The sequence below is a fragment of the Lynx canadensis genome, chromosome D2 (genome assembly GCF_007474595.2).
Source record: "Lynx canadensis isolate LIC74 chromosome D2, mLynCan4.pri.v2, whole genome shotgun sequence".
NCBI lineage: Eukaryota > Metazoa > Chordata > Mammalia > Carnivora > Felidae > Lynx > Lynx canadensis.
The window spans coordinates 81,780,091-81,792,589 of NC_044313.2; the positions used below are offsets into that span (position 1 = coordinate 81,780,091).

The window sequence follows — 12,499 nt, forward strand, 5'->3', positions numbered from 1 at the left end:
CTGGGGCCCCTAAACGTCCCATGATCCAGGACGTTCCCAGTGCTGTGCTCCAGCACATGTCCTTTCTGACTGGACAGTGCATTTAAAGAGCTAGTTATTAGATGTTTTGTGCATCGCTTTGGTGTTAGTTCTAATAAACACTCTAATTTCACATTCTGGAAGAAGCATTTCTCCTTTCGTATCCTGGTTATAGGGCATACTGTGGAATAGAAAAGGGGACAGGATCTTAGATGATTGTATGACCCCAGCTCTGAGCAAGACCGCTCTCAAAACAGTCGAGATAGAAAGAAAATATCCTCAAGGCGAGAATTGCGTCCTTCAGTATATAAAGGGCCCTTCCCTCCCTCAGGTAGTCACATCCTCTTCGCTTTCTCTTCTTTCTGTCCTCGGTGACTCCAGATACCCTTCAAATGGAATAGCGTCTTCTCAAAATGTTTATTTTAAAAGCCTAAGGAAATAAAATGTTGAATGAATTCCACGTACTTCTGACTCGCTCTACTGTTTTTGTTACAGGGTTCATACCTTTAGGAGTACTGTATTCTACTTCAAACTGCAGATGGTGACTCTGAGACCGTAAATTGAATGCTTTCCTGTGATACATTTCATAATCTGTCCCGGCAAACAATTTCCAAGTTCTGCCAAAGCTAATTGCCTTTATAGATCAAATTGTTAAGTCTGAGTTACAGTTTAATTACGTGGGATGAGAATGTGAGTTTGTCTACTCCATAAACAGTTTTGTTCTGTTGTGAAATGAATAGATTTGAAATGAAGCATGCCTTTTGGAGATTTTTGGCATTTTGTGTGCCTGCTGTGGTATCACTCACTCTTAGTCATTAAGTTGGATGGCTGTGTTCGCCTCCAGAATCTGTCAAAGTAAAAACAGAGATTGAAAATCCGTTTGGAAAATGATGTCATTGAAGGGCTCAGTTGAACATTAAATAGAACCCAAGCATTTTTGGAATTTCAGCTCAGGTTTTCCCTCCTGTGTCTGGTGTCCAGGGGGAGGATTCAGTTGGCACAGGTGGTCACTGCTGTGTCAGCAGCTGCCTTTGAATCATAAACTCCGAAGGTATTCAAGAGGATTAAGGGATAATGATGTGGTCTGGCCAGCAAAGACAAAAGACGCAAAGACCTCAAGAATGTTTGAGATTCAGAGAAGGAAACCTATATTCACTGTCAGTTGAACAAAAACCTATGCGTGTTTATTGTACTGGGGGAAACGCTGAATGTTAGATTGGAATAATTGGGCACTTGGATACACAAAAATAAAAACGTAAATGACTGCATTTTGTCAGAATGCAGACGTGAGGTTGGGCGGTGTGGATTGGGGGTGGGGGAGAGACTGGAGAGAGGGAGAAGGCAAAGCAGTGAACTGAGGCAAAGTGCCATTTCTTTAAACAGAGGCGATACATCCTCTTCGAGAATATCCAGAACTTTCAACTTATACCCACTTTTTCGAAAGTGAAACAATTAAAAGCCCACTCAATATTAGTGTTTTTATTAATGATACCAAAATTCCTGAAGAACTAAGCATACCTGCCTGATCTGAAGATGTTATTGCTTTTGTAAACAAAGAAGAGTACTTACTTTGTCAAAGTAGTGTTTGGGTAATGAGAAATACATTTTATGTCAGGGCTTAGTATGCATATAAATATTCATAGACACACATTCAAAACTTTTATAAATTATAATATCCTGGGGCTCCTGGGTGGCTCAGTCGGTTGAGCGTCCTACTTCGGCTCAGGTCATGATCTCGTGGTCCGTGAGTTCAAGCCCCACATCAGGTTCTGTGCTGACAGCTCGGAGCCTGGAGCCTGCTTCAGATTCTGTGTCTCCCTCTCTCTGCCCCTTCCCCGCTCGTCTCTCTCTCTCGCTCTCTCTCTCTCTCTCTCAAAAATGAATAAATGTTAAAAAAAATCATACTATCTTTCTGTCATGTATTTGACATTTCTGTTTTATTTCATTTAAAAAAAAATTCTGCTTGGAATCCACTAAACGGATTTCATGACCTCTTTAATGGATTGCATTGAGGACGGGGCACACAACAGATGCACGAAAGGCTTTCCTTGGTCCCTTGGACTCCAGGACGATGCAAAGCTGCCAGTAACTCCTGTTCAGCATGGTGACAATCGTGTTCTTTTAAGAAGCCACCTCTGGGCCCACTGCACTGCAGAGCATCTTAATTCTGACTCTAAGCCAGCCTCTTGGCTTGATACATCTTGGCAAAGTTATTAATTAATTTCCTAAGATAAGCTTACACTGTCCCAGGACTTCTCACCCCAGGGATTTTATACCTGTTCTCTTCATCACTATGGAAGCCGGTAAGAATCCACCTCAGTACCTTGTTAAGGCAAGGATGATTTACATGTCAAGACGTCCTCAGGATCTAACCATACAGACATACACACAGACCTGCTTGATAATTCTGTTCCCACCATGTCTACCTTACCCAATGTGGTCGGACCGATTTATAGATCAATCCTTGGGTTCCAGGTACAGTGGGCATCTCAGTGGAGACAGGATCCTTCTAGCACCATCAAGGCAGATGGAAATGTAATACTTCAAGTAGTAAGGACAGAGCGTAAGTCCCTGGTACTTGGAATAGATCATATTACCCTAAGGCAAAGTTCAGGGTGAAGGAGTTTGATAAACAGTGTCACAGGCAAGTGAGGAATGTTTCATCAAGGGCTGTAAGGACCTCGAGGAATGTGCCATGGGACAGCTGCAGAGACGCAAATCCTCAGCCATGAAAGTGGCACAGATTAACAGTCATGGCCTCAGCTATTTGTGTCTTAAAGTGTCTTGGTGAGCTAGGCTGGTGGTGTGGCTTGGGCAGCGAGAGGCAGGTTGTCTATCCAGAAGTCTGAGTTATATGTATTGATGAAAAAGCCACCTTTTCTACCTAAACTTGGGTTTCTTCCAAGGTGTCTGGGTTCTGTGGGGGACCTGTGAGTCCTCTAAGAGTGGATTCCTTATTAAATCCTGTCATTCCCCCTCTCAGTGGCATGATGGTTCCTGGGGGCAGGGTGGGGACCTTTCTTTACACATGCTGTGCTGCCTCTCGACTTAGGGGCTGTGTCTTGGGTATCTTGGTGGCTCCAGTGCCAAATGCAATGTCTCATTCATAGAAGGCACAGATAAATGATAGTGCTTAAAATTAGTGAGTGACAAAATCTCTAACGGGGTCTCTGATGTGGACCCGATGTTCAGGCTTGGTGAAGGAGGATTCTACAGGTTAGTTTGAGCAGGCTTGGGGCCAAATTCTTGTCCCGCCCAAAAAGTGTGACAAAGTACTGATGATAAATGAGGGATGTTCTTAGTGTAAGGCCAGGCATGGCACTGAGGTAGAAAAAATTCTATAATAGAGCGACCTATATTCCAGATGTCCAATTGGTTGGGACAGGATGATCGTGGTGTGCGGGAGGGGAGTTGTCAGAAAAATGTTCCGTGAGTCTATTTGTTCTTTTGGTGTTCTGGCTAATTTGTGAGTGGTAGTAGAAGGAAAGGGTAATTTTTCTTTGGAGGCTAGGAAGGAGAGTAAGTAAACGTTGTAACCGTAATGAGGTTAAATGTTATCTAAGAAAATGCTTCATAACAGAACCTGTCCCCTTGATAATTACTGTCCTGTGAGAGGAAGATGTCAATTTACGAAAATCTACACACACTAAAAATATTGTTGTCAGTTGTTGGTAGAGCATTAGTTCTGTGATGAAATCCATGGTGACCATGGAGTGAGGAGGAGGAGGAGAAAAGTCTAGTTTATAGGTGTGTTCGTTGATCATTTCCTCCCCCTCAGTTTTCACCCAAGACCAAACCACCAGAAATCAAGGATAACAATGTGGAAAGCGTATGTTCCTGTAATGACTAGCTGTCGGTCTTTCTTGTCACCATAGGTAATCCCAGTCCAGACATCTCAAATGGGCACAGTTTTACCAAATAGAGAAGCCTTGGGCCAAGAAATACTTTTTTACCTACCTAACTAGCATGTCTTCTGACTGATCAAGCTGTTGGGTGATCTTATTTTCCATTAGGAGATCTTGTCTTTGAAAAAAAACTGAGGCATCAGGGACAGGGAAGAATTTATTTTGAGGACGTCACTGATTTAGGATCCAGAAAGGCAGATGCTAGCATTTTTAAGAAAGTTGTTTTTCTACTTGACATCATGCTCTTCCTCTAAGATACAACTATCTTCTGAAAAAAATGAGGCAGGAATCAAGACTCAAGATGTCTCGTGTCCTTGACTCACCAATTCTCCAACTGTCATTTTCTCTTTAAAGCATTTATTAGATATTCAGGCAAATAAAGGCGGTGCATACTTATTGTAGTGATTTTTCCAATCATTAGCAATTATTCTAGTGGTCTATTACATGACCCTTAATTGTTAGGACAGCGTCAATTAATAGATGCCCCATGTTTTAATGAAGAATGAAGGATAGCTCTTCAATAAACTCAAGTGTGAAGCGAAATGATATGATATCTGACTGAAATGATTTAGGTGAGAATTGACTTCAGAATGATATATTGTGTTTTAGTTCACATGAACTGAGGTTCAATGACAGATTAGGTGTTAGAGTTGGGGCTGAAAAGAAAATTGGCAGCTGGAACACAGTATGTCTAATATCCATAGTAGAGTCTGATGGAAAACTAAAAAGGCGTCCTGTGGACTCACCGGAGAGCAGCACCAAGGCCGTGAAGCACCGTATCGAGTGTCGTCCAGAGCTTTTGGCGATATCAGCACGTACGGGGAGAACTGAAAGTCTGAGTGGACATTTACATATTAATGTTGAATTCTGAGAATCCAGAGACCTGCATAGTAACGATCAAAGCTACCCCCCTTCTTTCCGGTAGCCGGGAGAAAACCGGCTTTGCCTAACTCGAAAAGTATTGCCTTTGGTATGACATGTTGTTTACATTTGGACATTTAGCTTACATGCTGAATGCCTTTTCTGTGAACAATGCTAGCTAGGTAGTGTTCTAAGCAAAACAATGGCTATAATATAAAATCTCCTAAATCCTCTGAGTGGTAGGTAATGGAGGAGGGGTCGAGATAGCAAACAAAAAAGAAAGATAACTGCCAGTCATGAAGGGTGTGAGAGAAGGTCTTTCTCACAGGGGGCTCGGCTGTGCTGTGACTTGTAGTTGTGTTCATCCACAAGTAGTCACTAAATGCTGGGGCAGAAAGCGAATGGTGGTGGAGGCCCATTTATCATAGTGGTCGGGAAAGGCCTTGTTGAGACTCAATGGCAAGAACAAGACATTGACAGGGACCTTGAGGACGGTGTTCTAGAGAACAAGATGTTGAGAATAACCTTGAGGACGGTGTTCTAGAGAACAAGACGTTGACCAGGACCTTGAGTATAGTGTTCTAGATATTGGCTCTGCTGGGTGCAGATCTCTGAGGGTGGGTCCAGTCTGGTGAGTACAAGCTACAGAAAAAAGAAAAACAACAACAACAACAGAGTTTTTGAACAGAACAAGCGTGGGTAAGACAGAAGGGGTAAGGACAGGAGGGCAGGTAGGAGCTAGAATGCAGAGAACTCTATATAGACCATAGGAAGTTGTTGATGTCAAACTGCATCCACCAAGAAACCATTGGGAGTTTTTAAGCAGTAGAGTGATGTCAGCTGACTTGCTACTTGGGCCATCACTTTGGTTAGAGAATCACAGACAGAATAGGGTGTGGGATGCAGTGAGGGCCAGGGGCTGAGGCAGGGAGGTCAGATGGGGGTTGTTACAAAAATCCAGGACATCGTTTTGGCTTGGACTAGGGGGTCAACAGTGGAGACAGCGAGAGGCAGCTGGGATTGGCTGTTGTGTTAGAGGTAGAGGCCTTGCTAAGGTGACGATGGGTGGTTCTAGAAAGCTGGAGATTAAGCAGGGCTAATCTGGTGAGGAACCCCATTACAAAAATCATACAAGTAAGTACCTGCAAGCCCAGGAAAGAACAGTGAAATGAAGTGGTGTGGCCAGGGGTGTTTGGGGTGGGGGAAGGTTCAGGTGGTGAAGAGAAGGAGGTGAGAAGTGGTGGGGGTAGTAGGGCACCAGGAGTGCTGGGGCCTGACAGGAGGGAGGGACTGTGGTGGTAGTTGAGAAGTGGACCCCAGAGGTGCAGTGAGGCTGGAGGACAGAGAGGCAGGAGTGACAGGAGGTTGGAACGGGGACACTGAGCAGACTATATGTGGTCTTGCAGGCCATTTTCAGGAGTTTGGCTTTTATCCTAATGACCGTGGAAACCTTTAAAGGAATCTGCTGAACTGCTCAGGTGGCTTCTTCTACCTTCTGTACTTTTCTGCAATTGAATTTGAAATAAGCAAATTGCAGAGCTGCAAAGTAACCTTCAAAAAACGATGGAACTGCTGGCATTTGATTGGCATAATTAGAGAGACTCTCAAGAATCAGCCTTCTTGGCCATCTTCCCCCTCAGGTGCGATCGGATGTCTCCAGGGAGCATGGCATCATTGACATTATCTTTTGCAAACTTGCACTGCCTTTGGCCACCATCCCTGAGGCCTTTCTGTGGATCTTGGGTTTTCCAGGTTGAGTCAGCCTGGAAATACACGTGGCACATGCCAGTAAAGGTAAACTAAAATCACTGATAGGAAAATTGTAGGTGTTGGGTGACAAAACCATGTCAGATGACGTCGGGAAGGTCATTAGATAATTTCCACAAATTAAATAAACAGTAGATGTTCCTCTCAAAGTGTCCACTCCCTGGGACGAAAGGATGCAAATCACGCAAGAGAGAGAGCATGGGGAGCCCGCCCCTGGGGGGCTCACTGGGGACCCTCAGGGGAAGCTACTCAGGGAAGACAACGCGGTAAGGGAGACAGAAGACGGGGGTCTGGTGCCATGATTTGACTCCTGGATTTGGAACACCACTATGCTGTTTGGTGACTCAGTACCTTCCCACTTGCCGGTTGTGGTTGGGTTTTCTGGGGCTTACATCTGGGGAGCTGTGAGCAATCTCTTTGTTTGCCGTTGCAAGGGACTTGGACACATCTGTTCTTTGCAACCTAGGAAACACTGGTTATTGTCCACACCAAATGACCCAGCCACAGGTGGAGGGGGGCAGGTAGAGCTTCATGGCTCGTCCTTCCCTCCCATCTCCACCACAGGCCACATCGGGGCATGGATAGAGAGTCTGCTGCACTGAATGCCTCTTGGTGATGGTGGGACCTTGGGCCAGTCATTGAAGCCATTTGCTCCAGTTCCCTAATGGAAGCCCTCCTGGGGTTATTGTGAAATTGCCCTGAGATGAGGGCCGCAAGTGCGCCTTACCCTGTATGACAGATTGAGAGCTGCCTGGGCTGTGTCCTGCACTGTCCCCTCACCTCTCCCTTGGGACCGTAAAGGTGGGGAGGTAGCTGCTGGCAGGATGTCAACTCCAGGACCAGCCAGAGTCAGAGCCGCCAGGAGCAGGGGGGCGCCCAGCTCTGGGATCTGGTCTGGGTTATGCAGGGCTGTGTAACAAACCACCCCAAAGCATAGCTGTGTAAATAAGAACCATTTTGTTACGTGGATTAGGTTCCTTGGGTTAGGAATTCAGACACTATCGGGATGGCTTATCTCCGCTCCATGACATGTGGGACTTCAAAGGGGGACAGTCAGGTGCTGAGACTAGACCCAGCTGGGAGTCTCCTACACTCTTGTGTCTCCCTGCAGTGAGGTGACTTGGGGACCAGGTGTGGGTGGCGCTATCACCCAGATCCCCTGCACATCGCCCCAAGGTGTGGCTCTGGCTTCTCCCAGCCTGCTGTGGCTTCCGGGATGGAGACCCCTGAGAACCAGGTGGAAGCTTTCTGAGATAACCTTGGAAGTCATGCGGCATGGCTTCCACACAGGCTGGTACAGAAGAGCTGCTGAGGCCACCCGGTTTCAAGGGGAGGGAAGTGAGGCTCCAGCTCTTGATGGGAGAATGGCAAAGGCACCACCCAGAGCAACTTGTGGCCTGGAACCTATTCAGTGGCCATCTTGAGGAAATACAACCTGTATTGAAGCATCTCAAGGCTGGGAGATGCCCTGAAGTTCACCCTGAGGCATCCTTGGGCGCTGCCCTCAGTCTCTTCTGCAGTGGCTTGGCCACCACTCACCCCATCTCTGCTGACGTGTGCTCCGTACGTGGTGCCCCTGCCCACTGGGTGGCCCATTCCACCTTGGAGATGCTTAGACCTCTATCCACTTCCTCCTTGTACTGAAGTGCCCACTGAGACCCTTGATCTCTTCCCCTTCATTTTCTCTCTCTCTCTCTGTCTTCTCTCTCTCTCTCTCTCTCTCTCTCTCTCTCTCTCTCACACACACACACACACACACACACACACACACACACACACACACTCCACAAGGTCACCCAGGGAGGCTGCTTCCTTCTGCTTCACCACAGTTCAGAGGGGATTTGAAGACCACTAGTGTGACTTGAGTCTTTTCTTCTCACAGCCTAGTGTCTCAGCATTGCCCGTCCCCCTTCTGCACCCACCCCCGTCTCAGTCCTGGCCTTGCAGTGACTGCTTGGGTTGCTTCATGAAGCAGGCACCCTTTGGGCTCCTCTGCAATCCCTCCTTCCCATTTTCCCATGGCTAGGAGTTTGCTTCCACTTGAAGGGTTTTCTTGTCAGCACCATGGGGTGACGTTGAGTCATGAGAACCGTTTAGAGGAATCCCATTCGTCTTGTTGGGAACTCATTTAAGAACAGACATGTGGCTCAAAGGAGACTCGTGGGGACGGTTGCCAGGGTTCTGGCCCTCCATCCCCAGAAGGAGTTGTGGGATGAGAGGCTGCCCCTCTTGGCTCTGACCCCGTCCCAGTTCCTGGAGCAGTGGACCCGTGTGGTGGGGGCAAACCAGCAAAAGGGAAAGAGCCCTCGCTGTGTGGGGCACAAAGCGTCCTTACCGTGTAAGCCATTTACTTGATAAGTATCGAGCGAACACCCAGGTGGTCTTCTAGGTGCAAGGGGGAACAGCAGGGAAAACACAAATTCCTTTGTGGAGCTGACATTCTAGAGGAAAAGATGGTTCAGAAGAGACTGATATGGTAAACGTGGGGCTGATGCCTTCTGCTTGCCCACAGGCCTACTTTTCACTTTTCCTGGGTCCTTCCGTCTGTCCAGAGGCTGATTTGAATTGGGAGGGCTCCACTGTCTCCTGACTTCCAGCTGACCCCAGCCAACAGGGAGCCCCAGCGGGATACCAAAGGGCAGAGAAGAGAGAGGGCAGTCTCTCTGGGGCTGCCGGTGGATCCTTCTTTATCAGAAGGATTGGTTGCAGCTCTCGGTTTACTTTACCTTCAGCATTCCTTGATGCCCTCGCTTCTGTCCGTCAGCCCTCTGCTAACCTTCCTCTCCTGAGATAGCTCCTTCTGAGCTATGCGGTGTGGAGGGGCATCTCAGGCAGAGGACAGAGCCTACACAGAGGTGCTGAGATGGGCCCGGGTGTTCAAGGAACAGCAAGAAAAGTGGTGTGAATAGAGCAGGGATAGTGCGAGGGAGGGAGGTGGGTGGTGGGGCCAGCGAAGGAAAGGAGCAGAAGCCGTTAGTACCTTGCAGCTTCTGTGGGGCCCCGTGCACATGGGGGCAGACGGGCTGACTGTGTGTTAACAGCATCGCCTGGCTGCTAGGTAAGAGGGGGGACCAAGGGGTCGGGTAGGAGTGGATATCCCAGTTAGGAGGTGACAGGGCAGGAGAACATGGCGACTGGAAAAGCACACTGAAGAGTCACTGAGTTCTGGGTGTAATCTGAAGGTGGAGACCGTGGGCGTATTAACAGAGTAGCTGTGGGCCTACAAGACGGAAGAGTCAAACGGGACTCCAAGACGACTGGACAAGTACCAGGAAAGGTGCTTGTCATCAATGATGGAGAAAAGTCACGGAGAGGCAGGGCTGGGAGAAGGTCGGGAGCTCCGTCTCATGCATGTGAAGCGTGAGGTCTGTGGGAGACTGTGTTTCAGCAGCCCTGATGCGCCCCATCTCCTAAGGTTCATACCTCTGTGCAGCCCCCTCCTCTTGCATCTGGGGCCTGCTTGAACCCTCTGAGTGTAGCACAAGTGATACAGGACCTGTTCCCAGGCTGGGCCTTGGGAAAGCCTGGCAGCTTCTGCTTTTGCACCCTTGGAATCCAGCCACCGTAGAAGAAAGTGGCTCTCCCCCAGATCACCATGCTGTGGAGGAGACTAGGCATTCCCCCCAGAGAGGCCTGCGCGGGCCAGGGCAGAAGCTGACAGTCAGAGGCGTGCCCCCAGCTAGTGACCGGCTCCAAATGCTCACCACAAGCGTGAGGCCTTAGACCTTGCAGGGATCCAAGCCGACACTGAGGGAAGCCAAAGAATGATCTGGTTCACACACACTATCAAGAGACATCATAAATTGCTGTTTCAGGTCCAGAAAACCATAAAAGATTTAGCTCACACCTTCTCAACCGGGCACAGTTTTGCACCCCCCCCCCAGGGTAATTGGCAATGTCTTGTGACATTGTTGGTTGCCACAAGGTTCACTTTCGGGATTTAAAGCAGCTCTGGAATCCAGGGGATAGAGGCGACCGTGGCTGCTAGAGACCCAACAGCTGGCCAGGGCAGCTCCCACCCGCAAAGGATTATCTGCGTCAAGATGGCAGTGGTGTTGTCCCTGAGGAAGTCTTACCTTCGCACTTAGATATGTAGGGTAATACAGTATAAATCACTGTGGCTTTCTGAAAGGAAAGGACAGTCACATGGGGAGGAATGTGCTGTTAAGGAGATAAGTAAAAATGAGCTCAGATGAGCTAAAGTTTCTTCCAGTTTTGGTGCTTTTTATTTGCATTTTTCTACCTTTTCCAAAATAACAGCGTTTCTGCTACCATTACGTGGTCTCTTGTAAGCTGCGAATTCTCTTCTTTTCGGAGAGACTTTGTCCTGCTCGACAGCGGTGACTTATCCGCATACTACTGTTGGGGCTCAAGAACCTTCTCCATGGGGAAGGCTGGACAACAGACCGGACCCAAACCCTACCAACATGGAGTATGGCGTTTGCACCCTGGCTTGTTTGGGGGGGGTTTCAAGAGGTTTCAGATTAGGAAGCAAGTGAGAAATATGACAAAGAGGAAGATAAATGGAATATAATGTAACATCGCTGTTACTAAGGATAAAAATCTAGGCAATGAAATACACAAAAACATTCAGTTTCTCAGACACACTGGCCACATGTCACTGCTCAGTGGCCGCATGTGGCCAGAGGCTACTGTATTGGACTGTGTGCCTGTAGAATGTTGCACCATAGGAGAAACATTCAGTGGATGGTTACTACTCTGAGATTTTTGTCCTACCCCTCTTTGTATCATCAGTGCCTAGAACCGGGCCTGACTCGGAGGCACTCAGATATGTTGCTGAGATCGAGGCATTTTTTTTTTTCAAAATCTGCATGTCGTAAAGACCTTTTCTTTCCCAAACAACAACAAGTGACAGTGGAGCGTGGATAGCTTCTTACATGAAGTAAATCAGTTGAAGAATATGTACTCTATAATCCTATTTTTATAACTTGTTACGAGTAAAAAAAAAAAAAAAAAGGAAAATTAAGTAATACGTTAATTTTCTAGATATACGAAAGAAGTTATGGCTGTTCTCACGGTCAGGTACTAACAAAAGGCGGTTGTAAGAGTGGATGGGAGCACCTGGGTGGCTCAGTCGGTTAAGTGTCTGACTCTTGGTTTTGGCTCAGGTCAGGATCTCATGGTTTTGTGAGTTCGAGCCCCACGTCCGTCTCTGGGCTGCCAGCACAGAGCCTGCTGGGATTCTGTCTCTCCCTCTCTGTGTGCCCCTCCCCCACTGTGCATTAGCACTCTCTCTCTCTCTCTCAGAATAAATCAATAGACATTAAAAAAGGAGTGAGTACACGGTAGCATTAAGGAACATGATAGTGAAGTACATAAGGACACATCACAGTCGTTGGCCTGATGGATACCCCATGGAAGCCGTGAAATCTGTTTCCTAGGGAGTGCATAAAGTACATTTTCTTTCCCCAAATGTGGCTCCCTTGCTGAGCCGCAGAGAGGAGTGTCGCCAGATGGCACAGTGTCATTTTTCTGTTATAGCTCCTGACCCAGCAATATACTTTTTCCCACCTCGCCTTATAGAAATTACTTTTGTTCATGGCAGGAGTAATCTTCACCCTGGGAATGGACCTAGTGACTGTGTCCAAATCTGAGCTCTGACACACTGAGTGATGACCCTTTTGCAGCCTTACTTTGCTCTTCATTTGGTAGCTGATGAGATCCCAGATGCTGGACCAGAATTCAGTCCATAAAATGAAGACATTCCGTTTGACAGGGGCCGAATCTAAATGACCGAAACAAGGGCGTGAAAGCATGAGGCAGTGCCTTCAGACTCACCCTAAGACCATGTAACCCACAGTGAAAATCAATCTGGTTTCCAAATGAAGATCTTTAGATGCCACAGTAATTTCTTCAAAAAAAGCGGGGGGAGGGGAGGGGAGGGTATCATCATAAAAATACTAAAACCCAAACGAGAATGACAGAAT

At 47.4% G+C, this 12,499-nt stretch overlaps 1 protein-coding gene across 2 annotated transcripts in view; it reads left to right on the top strand.

Moving 5' to 3' along the window:
- Positions 1 to 12,499, top strand: part of PRKG1 (protein kinase cGMP-dependent 1) — a 1,158,696-nt gene that overhangs the window by 925,353 nt on the left and 220,844 nt on the right. The window lies entirely within an intron of this gene.